The 19,277-nt window shown below is 40.7% G+C and overlaps 1 protein-coding gene across 2 annotated transcripts in view; it reads right to left on the bottom strand.

Moving 5' to 3' along the window:
* SNTG1 (syntrophin gamma 1) overlaps positions 1-16,657 on the bottom strand; it is a 326,664-nt gene extending 310,007 nt beyond the window's left edge. For both annotated transcript variants that reach the window (XM_059481150.1, XM_059481159.1), the window contains exon 1: positions 16,382-16,657. The gene's annotated coding sequence lies outside the window, so the exon portion shown is untranslated. The remainder of the gene's footprint in view (positions 1-16,381) is intronic.
* Positions 16,658-19,277: the final 2,620 nt, after the last annotated feature.

Raw genomic sequence — 19,277 nt, 5'->3', positions numbered from 1 at the left:
CACTTGCTCTGACCCTTTGTGACTACCTAAGTCAACACCATCAAATCAGTAAAAAAAGTAAAGGAAATTAAAGAGTAAAACAAAAAAGTAAAGTAAATTAAGGAAACTGAATGAATAGGGTTGAAGCCCTCCTTGGGGACATATTGCAAGAATTTTTTCATTTTATTGTAAAATAAGAAATAAATCAGTTTTTAAGGCTCACAAGCACCTTACATGCAGAGATTTACTGTTTATCAAAGCAGAAGATCTGCAGGAAAAGACCATCTGGTCACTAGCTGTGGCAAGGAAAATTTCTCTCACAGCGCTGTCCAAAGTGTACTAAGGCCCATCACTTCAAGTTTCACTTTTCATTTAGCAAATGAAGTCCATCCTTGCGATCAAAAAAAAAGATAAAAAATAAAAAGAACCTATTAAGACTGCAGTAAATAAAAGAAGACTTTTCTGGATGGCAGCATTCTCTCAGCCTGCCAGAAAAACTCTCACCAGCTTCCAGAAGTCCACCAGATAGTAACAACAAAGGAGAACAAACAAGAACTCTGATCAAGGGAGTCTCTCAAGAGTGGAAGCCTATCCATCACACATGAGCTTCTACTATTCGTTGTCTCTCTTCAGTTTGTTTTTTTTACCTAATTTCATAGTGCCCACTACACATAATTTTTTACTGTGCAAATAGTTCCATATGTTCTATCTCTTATTCATAAAGCTACCACTGGAAATTATATCAGAGCGAATTACACACTCCTTGTAGCAATGCTCTTGGCTTTAGACCCAATGAACCCAGTTTATCTTCTTCAATGAGTTCCAAATTTATTAGACATACCTCACTATTTTCATTTGTGATATAAACTTGTCTGACTTGTTCCCCAGCTTTAGAGTTGTGATCTGTCAACCTTTGCTAAAGGAAAGTTGTTTTAGCGTAACAGTTCTCTGCCTGATTGATGCCACCAGATTAAGTTGGTTTTTTTGTCTAGTTGAATGTAAGGCACCCTGAGTATATTGAATAAAAAGCACACGTCCACTAGAAGGGGATGAAAAATTTGAGAAAGATAAACAATGTTATCAGCAAACCAGGTTACTCATGTGAAGACATGAGACGTAAATTCACTACTGTATTGAAACACAAACTTGAGTACTGAACATGAGTTTTAGAAAAGCCTTCTTGCTAGAAATTTATTTTTTAAATTACAGGTATGTGTTTACAAGATTTTCTGCATACTGATCCTGCTGTTTGTTCAGAACTAGCCTTTCAGATTAGCAGTCTTAGAATGTATGAAAAGAGTGCAAGTGACCACTTTCCTCCCCTCATTCTCCTACAGATTCACATTCAGTTTTTACACAGCACTGAAACAGGCAAGGTGAATTACATATCTGTCAGATTTCTCTTTTGCTCCTTACCCCAACCTCTAAGATATATTAAGGTATTTCCCTTCTTTTAGGATATGAAAAGCCTCTGAAGCACACACTATACTGACATAGATGGTTTTGTACTTCCAAAAATGCCTGTGAACAAATGTTTTTCAGTACTCTCAAGTCTGATTCAGCTTAAAGCTCACAGTTTCCTGGGGATCCATAGCATTCATGCACCAATATTCTGCCAGGAGCAAAATTTTACTAGAATCTATCACGATGAAATTTGTCTTATTATAGAAAATACACTCAGGTAGACAAAAACATTTCACACCTTTCATTTGAACAGAAACCAACAGACGCATTAAGCCAGTTTACAAATTGTGCCAATTTTGCCAGCAATGAGATGTTGTTCCCTCAGTTCTATGGGCAATTTGTTTAACATGGTTTAAAAATGCAGGTCTGAATGCTACATTCAGTTTTCAAGAACACTGCATGGATATGGGAGGATCTGAGTAACTTTAGGTACTCCTGCTCCCCAAAAATGCAGGGGGAATTAATATACTTTATTATAAAGTTTCTTGGAGGGTTAGGTATCACATTAAAAAAAAAAAAAAAGAAAAGAAAAGAAAAGAAAATCAAATCCAAAAAACAAATACTCATTAGTGAAAAAAAATTTCAACTCCAATCATTAAGTAAAATGTTTCAAAGTACAGTCCCCTGCTACTGCCACAGGAATAAGAGAATACCAAATGACTCCTCCTTTTGCAAGAGAGAGAAATGTTTACTGTTCTTTCAAAGACTGGAAATCTGGCATGGGAAAGAGACATATGTCATAGGAAAATAAAAAGTTAAAGTGGTAATAAATATTTAAACACAAATAGGGTTTCTGGAAATTATCCCTGTGCATTTGAATCAGTTTGCAGTGCTCCCCTGTGACTTTGGACATTTTGTTGGGCAGCTCTTGGTTCATAGTTTCTAAACTCTAATTTGCTTTAATCTTTGTGACTGAATAATGATGAACTGCAGAGCCTGAAACTATGCAGCAGAAGCCTTTCATCCATCCAGTTTCTTTGCAAAATGCCTTCTGCCACTGATCACTTTTTCTCTTAGCCCATTTGTTGAACACTAAAGTAAATTTTACAGTCCCCCAGCCATAATTTAAAAAGTATTCAGACAAATTAATGGAAGCCTATGTCTCACATCCCAATCTATGTTAATGAACTGCCTTTCCCAGTTCTATCATAATAACAATTTGGCCAAAATAAGCTTTAACTAGGACTCACAATACATTTTCTATAAACACACAATTTTATTCTGAAATACAACACAGCAGGCCAAACGTCCAGAGAGTAACAAAAAACCTAAGGACATGTTGGGATAGATGTGATTGGTTTTTAATTTGGTTGCCCAGGAAAATAAAGTTTCTGCTATCATGCCGCACATATGTACCCACACAAGGGTGAAGGGTGGGCAACAGTTGTTTGTCTGAAGCTTTTACACGCCTGCAGTCTTTTCCCCATACTCAATTGCAGCAAAATGTGTCATACAAGGAGATGTACGGACAATGAAAGTTCCTAAACGCTTTGTGCAAACACTAAGCCGGATAGCACAGTCTCCATTATTAATCCAACTAACACATCTACCAGGGATGTGAGCTTTTATTCTTGATAGATAGCCTACCACCTCAAAGTAAACCAGAGACAAATCTTTCCTAACAGGCATCTGTTGAATACTAGGATACCAAAACATAAATTCTAAGTGGTTAATGTCTCATATCAGCAATTAATACACTTGCTTGCTGATTCATCTTACAGAATGAGTAGCTGTCAAGGTGCTGTGGGACAGACAGAATCAGCATGGGCAGTTCTCCTCTCTCGGCTTTAAAGGGATAACCTGGACTGTTACTACCATGCTATTTACACCATGAAGCCCACACACACAGGCCTGATACAGCAGAGGCCTTGCCAGAACATAAGTATTTAGTAAGACAGTGAAGTCATCCTAAAGAAAATGTTAGAAACTGGTTTGATAGTATTTTCTAGCTGGCTTCATACTAGGTTATCTTTCCACTTTCATTCAAATTATTCCTGTACTTCAGTTTTATTTTAACTATTGTGATAACATGAAAATTGTAATGTCATAACAAGTTCATATACAGATTTGCGCATTTGTCCACAGAGCAGTTTTGAAATTAAATACTGATGTAGGAAAAGATTTTTTTAAAGTCAGAATCTGAGAAGCAGTATGGGCTACTTTCCCATCTGTTCATCTGTGTTTTTTTTAAATACAAACAAAAATGCAATTTATTTTGGGAATTTACAACTCTCTAAATAATAATCACTATTTCCTTTTACAGTGCTGTAGTAGAAAAATAAAACATTTATTTAGCAGTTGTGGCTCTATTCACAGACAGAATGGTTACAGAGAGATCAATTCAAGTGTTTATTCCACTGCTTGAATTGTAAGACTTCCAAGTGTTCTTCCTTACAATGTATTAGGTAAGACAGACTGCTAAATGAGCAAATATGACTTCATAATAAATTTAATTGATGTCAAGAATAGATTTAGGCAAATCCATTTAAAAGGTTCCTACAACAAATCAAATTATTTTCCAGGTTTGTGTAATGTTCTTCCAAAAACTAATACATCAAAGAAAGTAGTGACCAAGTATACAGTAATTTACTATGAGATCATGAAAAACATTCTGAGAAACCAAAAGCACATGTAAATCAATATTTAACACACTATATGCATCCACTGTCTCTAACTACTGAAAATAAACCTTTATGTAACCATTCATTAATGAAGTCTCAAAGTACTAACCATGTGTGCACAAAGTGTGAATTTAAGCTAAGTGAGATAAATGAACCAAAAGAAATTTATGCAATGTGCACAAGTCTATGTGATGATCACAGAGTAAATCCAATTCAGAGTTCCACTTCACTGTTGAGACCGTGCTCTATTCCCTACACTTGGCATTGCCAAACTGAAAAAAGTAGGTTTAAATTAAAACTTACTGGTTTGGAATTTTCTTAAACTCCAGTAATAAAAATATTATAAATAAAAATAAAAAGCTTGAGGTAAAATTCTACAATATAGATGAGACAAAAAAAATTTAACAGACCAGTTAATAACCAATTTTTCACACAGCTTCTGACAAGCCCACAAACCACAACAACTCACCTCTCTTTAGTTAAAACAGGTTCACCATTCCTGTTTTCCAACAGTACGGTTGGTTGCTATATTATTTGTGGACTGCAACCTCTGAGGAAGAGAGTATGGAGTATAACAAAAGACCAAGCTCTGTTTTCCAAGGAGGAGGCAGGTCAGCTGTGCAGTCATCCAGCACTGCTCGCTCCTTGGAATGCTCATTGCTCAATCCAACATTTCATGGGCATGATGGTGACTCAGAGAGGAGCCAGTGAACAGAATCCATCTTCTTTTTGCGTCTCTCCACACTTCACATCTTCACGGTCTGGATTCAAGAGCAAGACATCTCTTCACTAATTCACTGCATTTTTTAATTCACTGTACATTCAGACTAACATGTGTAATTTTTCCTGATCAAGCAGGTCATTATTAAATCCTTTCCCTTTATTTTTAATCTAAACTCTTGACACTTTGAATTTTCTATTGCTGAAGAAATGGAAACAGATCTAAGTCCAAGGAAGCTAACACTGCCGCAACTGCCACCAAATGCTGAAGATTCCTCCATAAAGAAAACAGGGTTGTCTTATCAAACTGAAAATAAATTTCCAGGTAATCTCCCCTTGTCTGATATGTGTGGCACAAAGGCAGATGTATAAAAATATTCACATGAAGTAACTGCTATTTCACCAAAGAAATTTGTATTAAATAGTTTTAAATTCAGTTGTCAAGCATAGTTATTGAAACAAGAAGCACTATTTTCACGCCCTGAGCAAGGATATATTAATACACAGCAGTATACAAACAATAGATACTATTATTGGATTAACAGGACAAAAATGTGAAAGAAGGAATTTCTATTATTAAAAGAAATAAGCATTAAGATTTCACAGAATTGTATAAAGCTATTCCTACAAAACTACTGAAAATGATCCACTGAAAAAAACTTCTCATTTAGGCTTGAAATCAGTTCCAGATGGAAACCCACTGCAAGCATCCTAGCAGAAGATGACAACCAAATGTTATAAAGGCAGATTTTCAAGAAGAGAATTTTTATACTTTCATAAGGCACAGAAAAACATGTATTGCGGAAATTTCAGGCAATTCAGACAGTGATGGGCCAGTGGTAAGAACAAAAACCTCAGTAAGCTGCTAAATACAGCATCTAATGCTTGGCTTTACTAAACAAAACCTTTGAAAACAAAAAAGAGGTTCAGTTTGATGTGAGGGAGGAAGAACTAGCAGAGGCATGTAAAGAGAATATTGAACAGGCCAGGAAGATGATCCTCACTTGTATTTCTGAATAGATTTGAGAAGGGTATGCAGACTGAGAAAGATTATCTCAAAGAGGGTCAATCCCTGTACAAGCACAGGCCACTCTCTACTTTACATAGGTGTAACAGAAACCACAAAAACATCCAGCCATGTAATGTGGCTGCTTTCATGATCAAAAATGCTTTTATTACAAATTTCCAAATTCCAGGGCTACCAAGGCTGAAAAGCATATAGTATATCATATTTGACACATATATGATATTTATCTGCTACAGACATTTATCCAGTCTGAACACATGTATGCACACAAATATGTGTAAAACATACACTGTCCAAGATGGAAGCCAGTAAAGGATACAACACAAATATTGCGGGGGGAATCATAAGTGTGAAGCTCTAACTACAGACCATTCTCAGAAGTATCAGAATAAGCTGTTTTCAAATTGCCAATTTTGTCTTTCCTTCAGGGAAAAACTGGCTGAAAAGCAGAAATCATGCCTTATGGCTATATAAAAGAAATATATTTCCTGTATGTATGTATCACTAATAGGAAAAAATAAACAAATGTTATTCCTGAAGTTTTATAGATGGGTTGATAGTCTTCTCTATCATGTCACTTCTATCATGATGCCACCTTTATCTCAAAGAGGTACCATATATGCTCACTGCTGTACATACAAACAACACGGAAAATTCCCCATGTACCACTTCTTCCCTGAAGGAGGTACTTTTATATCACTGTAGCACACCACTACAGGATTATTATGCTGAAGATCTCACAGGCTTCCCGAAAGTAAGTCTCTCTCTCTTATCAATATCATAAATAACCATGATTAATCTCATGTTTTCCTGCAAGATACCACCCAAGGAGATGGCCAGGAAAAACCTAATGCGTAGCCTTCCTGGTGCTGGCATATTGCAAACACAGGAGCAACTGACATGATGGGCTACAATATGCAGCATGGGAGATGGGAAGAGACATCAGTAATGGCTGTGAGGGCAATCAGAGCCCAAGGTTTTTGTGGCAGAACACCCACCCCAAATATAGGGTTTGCCACAAGCAACTACCTGCAGCATGTTCACTGACCTGTTGTGGATGCTGAGAACTGTGGATGCAGAGAAGAAAGTCAGATAAACTTTCCCAGACATTCCTCTGGGAAGTTTTGAGAAAGCTCAGAGGTAGAATTAAAACAATCCTGCAGCTGGTGTTTTGAACATGTTTCTCGTTTACAGAAGGGGTGTTGCTGCTAATTAGCTAATGGTGTGAGGGTGTTGATTAAGAACCAATCAGCTTCACCTTTATCAAAACTGTCTGTAAAAATAATGTGTGGTTTCTAATAAACTCGGCTTTTTGCCTCCAAGACTTTGGAGTTTATGTGGCTTTATTCACCCAGCCCCAATACAACAGCCACAACCTGCAGCAGAAATATTGTGTCCAAGCTTTTAACAGGAGCACTTCAGCGAGGCTTTACACAAAAGGGACCATCATACAAGTAATTTCACACTTCAAAAGCTGCGAGGAGTATTTCAGTAAATCAAAGGCTTCCCAGACTGATGAAAACTGAGCATCCAGTGGAAGAACATCCTCCCCATGGCTGAGGAAGGAGCTGATTCAGTCACACATCATGCCTCTCCTGCTCTTGCAAAACACCTGCACTCTTCTTCCAGGCAGCTGCAGGCAGGCTGCTATGGAAATCAGCAATACAACTGCCATGAGCATAACCCCAAAACAATTTCTCTAAACACAGAACAACATGCAGTGTCTGCTTTCCAGCAGCTACAGATTCTGAGCAGCAGTACCTCCAGAAGCCTTCAGACTGTGAGCAGCAGTACCCTTTAGACATCTGCTGCATGTAACACACCAAGTTATTCTCATAAATTACTGCTTCATGGATTTTTACTTCCCATTATTTTAAAGTTTTAAACGTCCTTCTGAAGATTAGATTTGCAGACTCTAGAGGAACCCTCACCCTAAACTGAAGGCTGCCTAGATATGTGCTATTGGTACATACAGTTATTCCTAATCAAAAGCACTTACTAAGCTGAGTAAATTTGCATTGTCTGAAACTAAAATGTCAAACACTGTCCCTTATCTTCACCCCAAATGGTCCCCAGTACTGTTAAAACAACTGCCTTGTATTAGAGATAATTTTTATGTCTAGCATTAGACTGTAATACTTACAGGAATGTTTTCAGGTTGTTTATCATGATTTCTAAATCCAAGAAAAGTATTTCAGATGTATGGTGGTAAGAAAATCTTCCAAATAAAAGATGGTATTTATGTAATTCAACGCTCTTTTGAAGCTAAGAAAAAGGTTTGAAAAACAGATGAGTTTTGACCACAGGTTTCAAACACATAGTGGGACAGTTTGTACAGTCATAAATACAGGTTACTCCTATGAGGTGTATTTTTTAAAGATGAAGGACTAGTTTTTCCCCACAGTAGCATCTCCAGCTACTTACATGCCATAAACCTGCAGAAAGTGACATTTAGCCATAATTGCAGAACTTCAAAGTACTTCATGTTTTTTGCAAGCTTTTGTGCAGAGGTTTTTTCAGCACTTTAAATGCCTCCAGAGAGAGACATTATACGTAGGAAGATCTAAGATACTTCTTGCCATCCAGAAAAGACAATTCTGCTGACATAAAAGAAAGAATGTAAGTTAAGCTGGTGTATTGCTTTGTAACTCAAGTAATATTGACACTTGATCCATGAAAGCAGCCTCCTTCTCATCTACTTTCTCTGAAGCAGAATTAGTATTTAAAAGGCACAGAATCTTATTTTTATATTTTTAGAATTGCACCTAGAAGTGCTTCCAGATGTTTTTTCCAAATCCACTTGCTGGAAAGTAAGGTGCCCAGACAACTTTCCTAGAAAATAAATTAGAATTGTGCAATGAGGTTCGTAATTCCACGTAGTCTCCATAAACTTCTGAATACTGTAGATTCTATTTTTAAAACAGGTGGGTGTAGGAAGCCAAATTTGTGACAGAATTCATCTTAAGACAGAGGTACCTATATGTTTATGTGTTGCAGGGCAAAAAGAATGAGAAATTCTGATGACACCACTTTTGTGTCTCTCCTAACATGCGGCAACACAAGAACCTCAATGATTTCTTTGTTGATTTTTGTGCACTTTGAGGCCAACCTCAGACAGCCCAAAAAACCAGAGCTTCTCAACTAGATCCACAGATGTACCTGAAGAAGGAAGTAGTCCATCTAAGGATGCAACTGAGTTCTTGTACATAAGTTCTGCTTTAAATATGGGGAATTCATGGAACTTCTGGAGAAAAATGACACAAATACAGCCTTACCCGAACATTTCTCTCATGGAAAGGGAATACTTTCTCGCAGAACTCTTCACAAGCAGCAGGTCTCTTATTTCAAGGATGCAATTCTGAAGATTACTGAACAATTGCTGTCTTGGAAAGCACCTCTTTCCCCACAAAAACACAGACAGAAGCTCTTTCATCAAATATCTTGCTTCTGTCCTTCTTGCAGTTCTCTCTGTGCTTTGTCTAGAAATGCAACTATTCACCTTTTCCTCTTTTCAAGGGTCATACAGACCCTCTTTCTATCACAGCATAAAGAATGAAAAAGCAAACCCACAATATTTTACTGCCTTCTTTCATGCAGTCTGGCTAGACCTTTATGACCCCAGCTACTTGTGATCTCAGGCTCACAGTTCTGCAGCCATCAAAAACCTGTAGAGAAGGCATACAGGTGTATACACATAGTGGTCAGTACTATCATGCAGTACCTAGCAGGGGAAATGTTATGTCTTTTCATACTCTTTAGACTAAAAGGAAGATGATGGATAATGTTCTTGTAATTTTCCAAAAGGGAAATGATGCCCAAATATTTTAGTTTTCATTTCCCAAAATGCTGGGGAGTTTTTTTCCCAAAAAATGCCTTTGCTGCAGTTAGACAAGTACAGCTAATACGTAATAGTAAAGAGTTAACAGTAAAACAAAAAATAAAGTCTCATTTCAAAAAGAAAAAGTCATGGGTTTAAACATGACACAGGGTTTAAAAAGAATTATGTATTAAACTCAATAAAGAGCTGTACATAGAACCACAGAAGCACAGCGCAAAAACTACAGAATCTTAGACCTGAGAAAACAATCAACTGGATACAAGATGTATCATTTGAGGGAATAATGCTTGAGATTAACCTTAGGATTTTCATTTCAGAAAGAAGTATTGAAGATACATCATGAAGAGGTTAAAAAAAGGCAGTAAGATGTGCATGAAAGGGCACGTTGTGCAGGAGCATAGTGACAAATAGCAATATCAAATCACTGTTAGCAACTGGATTTCTCCATTAATCAAAGCATGCAATGAGTACTCTGAGCCACCTACCAAAAATCAGAAGGTTTAGGGTTTTTCTAAATTAAGAAAACTTTGCAAACATAAATAGCATTAAAAACATGAAGAACAATACAATATATAATCACTGATCATTAAGGTCAGCTCTCCCTTTGGAGGTTAGGTAAGTTATTTAATGTAGTGAAAAGGAAACCTGATGAATGAAACAGACTAATAACCTGAAATCTAAGTAGTTTTAATTAAGACACCTCAAAGAACCAGCCCAGACAACATCACTACTGCATAAGACAGTAAGTTGTGAAAAGAAGCATATGATGAACTAATAATGCTTAAGAATTAAATAGCTGGTAGACTAACGACACAGTGTAGAAAGAAATTGTCTCCTTGTGCATTAAATTATCCAGGAAGGTCCTTTCTTATCTCAGGGAGCTTAAATAAAATGAGAGGTGATCATCATCAGATGCTGTCATGATTTTGATGCACTTTGCTTGGAAACGCCTCTAGCACAGTTGCAGTGCGCTTCCTCCCATGAAACTCCTTCACGAATGTCCCTGTATTCAATAGAGAAGTTGCTCCAGCTGAAAAAGCATCAGAGTGACTAATTTTGCATTTAGGTTAATGGAGTTGCTTAGTTTAGGGAGCGGGAGCCCTGCCAGGAGCTGAACCCCTGGAAGGGCCCTATCTTGCCCGATTCATAATGTGTCAACCACGCCAGCTCCTCACCATTGTAAACTCAATTTGCTCTTGCATCCATTTCTCCAGCTGACTTTGAAAACTACTACTATGTTTGACCTTTTTATTTTTTACATTTTACCTTTTCATTTTGTGTCCATAAAGAAGTAAACCACATAACTCACAGAATGAGAACGAAGACACTCCAGACAATAAAACCTGTAGAGGCACAGATCTGATGCCTTTATTCAAAGCCTATCTTCAGGGAGGAACTCTACACATGCATTACTGCATGTTTTGTTACTTGAATAAAAACTGCATTGCACTGACCAAACTCTTCACATAAATGTTTGCCATCTGATAACCAATTAGACAGTTGTGAGAAGAACTGTTTGTGAATTCTGCTGCATTCAGGGATGTACAGCTGCGATACCAACTGCTAATGGATGCAGGCAGACAGCTGTGAGTGAAGAAACCTAGAGCTGCAAGACAACTGTAGAGCTGATGATTTTCCCCTCCTTTTTCACTTGAAAAAAATCTGATTAGCATAGATTAGTTCCCAAGGCCTGTTTAAAATATCTATAAAATTATAGGAGATAGAGCAAAGCTCTTTCAAGCATAATTCTAATGACTTTACTTCTTTAGGGGTCAAAAGCAAGTCAAAGAAAATCAATGCCCATTTGTGTCGTTGAAGCTGAAGCATACAGTTCATTATTCAGAACTGTTAAAAGAGTCAATCAAAAGATTTTGGCATACAGAGAAACTAGAAAAAGCTATCTCACATAATTATGAATGAATATATATTTAGAAAATGCAAACCAGCAAATTATTTTAGAAACAATTCTGTAATTAAGAATCAGTGCTTTATATTAAGACAAATATTAACAGCTACATTAAGTATGACTATCAAAATTTTTAAGTAGTTTTAAATATTCCCAAGTTCTTAGTATTATACCTGTTGAAATCAATGGCATTTTTACACTAAATTCAAAAAAACAGCAAAATAGTCTTTACACCAAGAAAGAATCAGAGGACATGATTAGTATCACTCATGATAGTCTGTCATTTGTACAAGATGATGAAATTTCCTTTAGTTTTTGACAGAAAGCAGAAGAAATATGAATGTCATAAACAGCATTCCCATTCTCACTTCTTTATGGTTAGCTGTTTTTAAAATAAATTTAATACAAAAAGAGGAGGGGAAAATGCATGTAGGTTTTTTTTTTTCTCAAATAGCTATAATTCACACTTAAATCTTGAATAATTTGACCAAAAAGCAATATAAAATTTACTTTAAATGCCATTTCTAACATCTTCAACATGAAACCAAGTACACTGTTCACTATTTGAAAAAACACATTGAAAAGGAACAAAAAATAAAATAAAGCCAAACTTCAGAATAAGCTGGTGAATAAATTGTTCCTCCTCTGGTGTTATCTCAAAAGCTCCAAGCAATGAACCCTTCAGAAGTGCTTGATGTTTGTCACTTTAAAAGCACACCTTTGAATGAAAATCTCAATCAACCAAGGAACGAACACCCAAATCTAAGAGCAAGCAACAAACTTCATAGAAAAAAATTAAAAATTCATCCCTGTTCCAGATGATAAACACCTGCGGAATTGAGCAATCAATCAATTGCAGCCACAGCATCCTTTGAAGCCATGAGTTCTTTCACAGACTCAGTATCCATGCCAGTAGTAAAGCACCAGTGCCTTCACTGAATCACATCTTACACAGGAATTTCAGTGGCTATATATATATTACATATATTTATATATGTCAGTCAAAACTATTGCTACTCTCACATAAGTATCACAGTGAAGAACTTTCATGGTTTTGCCCAGTACTACCCAAAATAAACCAGAGAATGAACCATAAAATTAATCTCATCCCGAACACTCTTCTTGATTAGTTTTCCTATACTCATTACTTTAATAAATTGAAGAGAGCAAATCCCCAGGAAACAACCCAGCTCTTGGCTGCTGCAGCATCAGCTCCATCACACAACAGAGTGTTCCACCTCTTTTGGCCAATCCAAGCTAATTACTGAAGAGAAGCTCAGAGTCCCAAACAACAGTGACAGCCCCAACTGAAAAAAAGCTTTGTTTGTCTATCACATAGCTCCCCTTCTTCATAAGGGGTAGGCACATCACCTACTAAATCAATCTCTCAAGATGAATAATAATTTCCTCCTTGGATAATTAAATACATGAGTGAATTTCCCTGGATGTGTCTCCACTGCATTCCCTGGTATTGATTACAGCTATATCTTTGAGACATGACCTGTTTTGAGTTCTGCATTTTTGGTTTTTTAATGTATGCTTTCTCTCTTTCCTCTGATATGCAACAGGAATGCAGAAAATCTAGGTTGGCCACAACAACAGAAAGGCTTTCTGAGGCTTCCAGTTATGGCAGACAAAACTGAGCAAATGCAGAAGTTTGTCAGTGTAACAGTGCTGAGCCAGTGTCACAGCATGCTGCCAGAGGAACACGGTGATGTAGCAGACTCATGTTGGGATTCAACCCAACCACATTCAGGCCTCTCTCTGGAAACCTGAACTGAAAGCACACCCATGGGAAGGGCTAAGAAACATGACAAATTAAATCCTGTGGATGTTTCTTATCATTCACAACACTTTAGCTTTTTAACAGTGAATACAAGCAGACCTGGTGATGACTATCAGAAAGAAATGATGACAGCTCAGGCACAAGGACCAGTGCTAAGTTACAAAAATGAAGAAATGGTACTTGAGCACTTCTGAGGGAAGAACTGAGAGCAGACTACAGCTCTTGTTTGTTTGTCTTAATATTCAATCTAAGATGAATAAATAGAAATTACACACACAACTAGGCTGGGCTCACTAGAAAAATCACATTTAATTGGTGGTGGTTTTAATTTTGCTTACAGGTCTTTCTGTCAGTTCACAAAAGCTATGCCCAAAAAGCATGACTGAGAAAACATGAAAAAATTAAGAAAAGCAACTTCTGAGCTTGCCCTGAAATTTCTGAATCAAGGTCAACATTCTTCTCTAGTAAAGAGATTTACATAGAATTAAAACAAAAATGCATACTATAAAGTTGAATATAACATACTTTGGAAACATCTGATTCAAAAGATACAAGCCAAGTGGAATACAGATCATTAAACAGGATTCTAGAACAGCCTTACAATGAAGTGTGTGATAGCCACTCCTGAATTTTTAAAATTGAGAACTACACACATTGTAAAATAAAGTATTACTATGCAGGAAGGCTTTCTGACAAGTAACAAATAAAAGATAAAGAAATGTGTGAAGGCACAGGAGGTTGATTAATATCTTAAAAGTAGATTTTTTTTATCATGTCTTTAAAAACTTCAAGTCTTACCTTCCCCTTTCTTTTCGAGTTTCTAACAGAAAAAGCAACATTTACTTTTTTTCTCAGACCTTGTTAAAACTCTGTTCTTTAGCCATGTAAAAGAGGGGAAATCTGACTGTAAGTGAAAGTCTAGAGCACCATGTCCTTTAATTCAGTGATGGGGGCCTTCATTAGATTATCTCATAGCTATGGGACAAGACACAGCAAAAGCCAAATGATAAATCATTAAATTATGTTTTCTTCTTCTCCAGGCAAAGAGTGAGTATAGCATTAGATTAGTTTGAGAGACTAAAAAGGAAGAAGTCTGCAACATGCATCACAAGTGACAAAGCTAATTCAATTTTTAAACCCCATTTATTCATATAATCAGGCATAAGCACTTACTTATGCGAACTGTGGAAACCTCGAATGTAATACATAGCCCAAATGAATTCCAGACTAGTGCACGTTTCAGTGTTTCATGTTCTCCCTTGCACATGCCTAGTGAAAGCCTGCCACTCTGCAACAGAGGAAGGAATTACTACAACAGAACCACAGGCAGACTTTGCCAGAAACTATACTTTTTTTTTATATGAGGCAGAATAAGCTGAGTGTTTTAAGTAATGGATAGGTTTGCATCCCACTGTCTAGCAACAGTTATTCTAATTGTGTTTCACAGAGAGACAAAAATATGAACATTCTCCATAAACTGCACTGAAACAATTGACACTCCCTCCAGGCAGATCACCTTCCACCATTAAGGGAAAGGATTAGTTTATCTTTCATCTTTAAACTTGAGTTAGCTGCATGTTCACCGTACTGACATCCCAACACGTTTTAATCTTATCGTGTCAATCTTGCATCTACGTAAAAATGTGTATTTCGGTGCACAAAAAGATCTCTTGCTGCTGACAACTGAAAGTGCATTAACCTGGGAAGCCTTGAGATTTCCACACACACCCACACACTCCTTTCAGTACAGATCTCACTGATTAGAGAACGAAATATCCAAAACTCAACAGACATTTCACACACAGTGGCATTTCTGCAGAAACATACGTTTCCAACACCTCAACTTTTACTTTCATCACTATTAGCAAGTTATTTTCCCAAGTTATTTCCTACACACATACCATGCCCAGTGCCCCTGCTGAAACTGCCACATTCCCTGAAACTGAATGAGCTCCTAGTGAAACATCAGAGCTTAGCTGTAAATATGGGTAAATACTTTTATTCTGTGCCACTTTCATGTTAGAATACAACATGCATCAAGGTCACTGTAACAGATTGCAGTTTTCAGGCTCATAGAGAAGATACTGAGGAAATCAGTAACAGCAAACTTAATTACACATTGTCTAAAGTTCTGCCTTCTCCCAGACCTGCCCAGCATTCTCATCTCTATTCCCTGCATTTCAGAGTCAGGTCTTTTCACAGGTACGGGAAGGCAGGCAGGCAGCTTAGCTTAAACGCTATCACCGCTTAAAGGTGAACAGAACTCGTTCTTTGCAGCGTGACCGGTCTGCTCTGAGCTCTCCCAGTTTTCAGCTACAGATTACAGCCCCATGGGCCTCTTCCTTTGAAGTGGAGTTCCTCTGAGAGAAGAATTAGTCCCCTGCCTGCAACCTGTCCTCCATACACTGAAATAAATTACAGTCAACTTTTCCCTTCATTGCCATGTCAAGTGTAGCAATAAATATCCACAGGCTAAAAGCAAACAAACAAGGCTGGACGAACGATAACCTCATAGCAAGAGCATCTCAAGGAAGAACACCAGGCAGGGTTTAAGAAAGTTAAGGGCATAAAAATCAAAACTCCGGGTTCACTATCTGAACCCATAAGTGCGTATGAAAGGCTAACATGCTTCTTGCCTCTCTCCCACAAGAAGCACTGATGGAAAGCAATTCAGTGACTCCTACAATTTAGTTACAGCTCAGCAAAGAGGAGAAGGCATTTTACATTATGAAATGCCTGGAAAAAAGGCATCATCTCTTACAGTTGCAGAAGTGGGAAGCATTGGGACACGGAGCTGCCTTCCCGGCTATGCACCGGAGCACCGCACCAGCGGTGCGCCCGCGGCGGACTCCGGCAGAGTTGGAGTGGGGCTCCCCTGCAATCCTGGCCACCAATCCCCCGCACCTCAGCCCCCGAGAACTGCTGCTGGCGCCGCCGACCATCCTGCCTCCGAACCGGCAGCAAGCGACCAGCAGCTGCAAAAAAAAAGTCACTCGAGAACGAAGGGAACGCAGCGAAAAGGAAGCAAGAGCTTACTTGCCTATACAGCACCGCCGGACGACCTCCTCGCAGCTGCGAAACGCTGTGTCGCTCGTCCTCCTCCCACCGCTCCGTGCTAGTTCCAAAATAATTCCTCCGGGCGCCGGCACATCCCCGGGCTCAGCCGAGGAGCGCAGGGAGCCCGGCCGCCTCGCCCCCCCGCCCGGTGCCCATGGTGTCAGCCACAGCCTCGGCAACTCTCGCTCCTTCCCGCCGGCGCTACCTCGGGGCGGGCCGCCGGCTAACACGGCATCGCACCCCGGCCGCCGCCGCCGGCTCGAACTCCGCCGCCGCGCTCAGGGGGAGCGTGGGGCTCCCCGCGCCCTTCCCGGAGACGGAGCGGGGGCGCCGGGCGGGGGCGTGCGGGGAGCAGCGCCGCCCCTCCGCGGCGGCGAGCGGCCAGGCGCGGCGAGGCGCGGCGAGGCGAGGCGAGGCGGCGCGGCGCCGCCACCGCGGCCGCAGCCAGGCGCGGCGATGCCGGCCCCGCCCGGGACCCCCGCCCGCCCCCCCGCCGCTCCCGGGGCGCTCCGTAACGCCGCCCCGCTGCCGGCGCCACCAGATCCGGTGACGCGCAGCCCTCCCCCGGGCCGGCCCCCGTGCCGGAGAGGGGCGAGCGGGCGGCGAGCCGGGAGCCGCTTCCCACGGGCAGCGGGAGGGTGAGCTGGGACCACCGGGTGAGCGCGACCTCCGGCGCGCAGGGACTGCGCGGTCCCGGGCGCGGTGCCGGAGCTGCCGAGCAGCCCGGGGGAGGCGGTGTTTCCCCGCGCAGCGGAAAGCCCGCTCGCCCGGAGCCTGCGGAGCTCTCGCCGGTTCTAGGGAGCTGTGGCTGCCCGCTCACCCGGTGCCCGGCAGGAAAGTTGTCCGCCCCCCTCCTGCCTCACTCTGCCTCCGCTTTTGCTCGGCTGCCCGGGCTGCCCTTTCTGCCAGCTGTGTGACTGGGTTTCGGCTGGCCGCTCGCCAGAGGGAACGTACATCGACCCCCCAATGTAGGGAAGAAATTTGGCGCCGGTTCTATCACTTTGCCTGGCTGGCTTGGCGCGGCAGAAGCGCTGCCTTCTCCCCGCCCCGGCTCCCAGCCTCTAACCCAGAGCACGGCTCTGCGGCGACCACCGCCACCGGCGCACAGCCAGCGCCGCTCCGCCGGGCTGCCTCGGACAAGGAGGGGCGCAAAGGGAGCACAAGGAGTGAGGTACAAGCTGCCCAGTGCCTCTCGAAAGCCCTGCGTGCTCCTCGCCCTCCTGTTCCGCGCGTTCGTGCTTCCAGCAGCGCCCTGCCGGAGATCCCCCGCAGGCACGGCCCTCCCCGTCGGACAGCGCTGCAATGACACGCTCTATCGCAGCTATCAGGCGCACCCAGATGTATAATGCATAGATATTTATGTACTCGTATGAACACACCCCCGTACGCACAGGCGGCCGCCGCGGGGAAGCCGCATCTCTCTGCCGACGGGTTCGCCAGAAGGCAGGAGGAGAATTAACGCAGCAGGAAAAAGCAGCAGGAGAGAGACCCGAGGGGAGCCGCCACCGGAGCCGCCTCTCAGCACCGGGCTCGCCGCCCGCCGGCGCTGCGGAGCTGCGGGCAGGGAGTCCCAATGCGCCTCCTCGGTGCGGGGAGAGCCCGGCCGTGCCGGGGCTTCTGCTGAACTGAGAGTGTGCAGCAGCTGCGGTCTCATCTGCATGCTCTGGGACCCCCTCCTGCTCTTGGGAATGTTGCTATGCACTTAGGCTGAGGATGTCAGGGAGGGTGGTCACTATTAAAAGTTCGCTAAAAAGGAGATTGAGCTTCGCTTTTCCGTAGCTCCTCCGACAGCCCTTTTCCCTTTAACTTCTTTAGGCTTCTTGTAATGAAAAATGGTTTTCACGGGCATCTTACAGTTAAGGGCTTTTCTTCAACCAAGCTGGCACAAACAAAAATGTTTCTGTTCCTTATGCACTCTTTTTACAAAAATATTACCTTCAGTAATGTACAGTGAGCTATTGAGGGAGGAAAGGATTTAAACAAACAGCTTCATGCAAGTTAAATGCAAAGCTAAGAGAGTTGCTCTGAAGAATGAAGCTAACTGTTGGATTGATAAATGCATTAGAAAATGCAGTGATAAGTTTCATTCCTAATTGAACAGATCTGTACTTCAGTTCTCATCTTGAGGTACAGATCTTTATCTTTCCTTGTTTCTTATTATTGAATTGCTGTCAACAGTTCTTGATAGCTAGAAACTAACCAAGCTATTTGTCCTGTTGTGGTTCTATTGAAAGATTGAATCGTTTCAACTGATAGTTCTCCTGACAAGACTGAAACAATAAATTATTAAAATGATACATATATGAGGGCTGGGATGATTGAAATACATGTCTGAGAATTGAAATAGGTGAAGTGTAATAAACGAAAAACTAATCAAAGAAGTGAAATGGAACTGTAACCCTCTTTTCTCATGCCCTGCTATCAAAGTCTACACCCAAGAGAGACATTTTTAAACAAAGTGGAAACAAATAATATTTTATGATCTTTTAGTTACTTTGTCTAGAGTCAGTCCCACATTAAAATTCCAACAGGGGCAACCTCCTTAGTTTTCACTATCAAAGTCACCTATAGATTAATCAGTACATATCCTGTTCCCCCATCTGTAGGAAGATCTGTCATCTTTCATGGAGACCTCCCACTTCATTCTTTGTGTGATGATGAAGAGTGGATAGCTCAAGCAAGAAAGGAAGTTTCATTTCACAAGAGGAAACTGTTCTATTTTAGTGCAGTATCTTTCAAACCATTCCTACATTTATTAAAACACACATGTGTTGCAAGTTTCATTACCACTAAGAATATGCTGAAGATGAAGTCTAGCGAGCCAGGTGAAAAAAGTTACAGTGTTTTTTATAATTATCAACCACGTTGTATGAAACAAG

Source organism: Ammospiza nelsoni, chromosome 1 (genome assembly GCF_027579445.1).
Source record: "Ammospiza nelsoni isolate bAmmNel1 chromosome 1, bAmmNel1.pri, whole genome shotgun sequence".
Taxonomy (NCBI): Eukaryota; Metazoa; Chordata; class Aves; order Passeriformes; family Passerellidae; genus Ammospiza; species Ammospiza nelsoni.
This window is presented reverse-complemented; position numbering and strand designations above follow the sequence as displayed.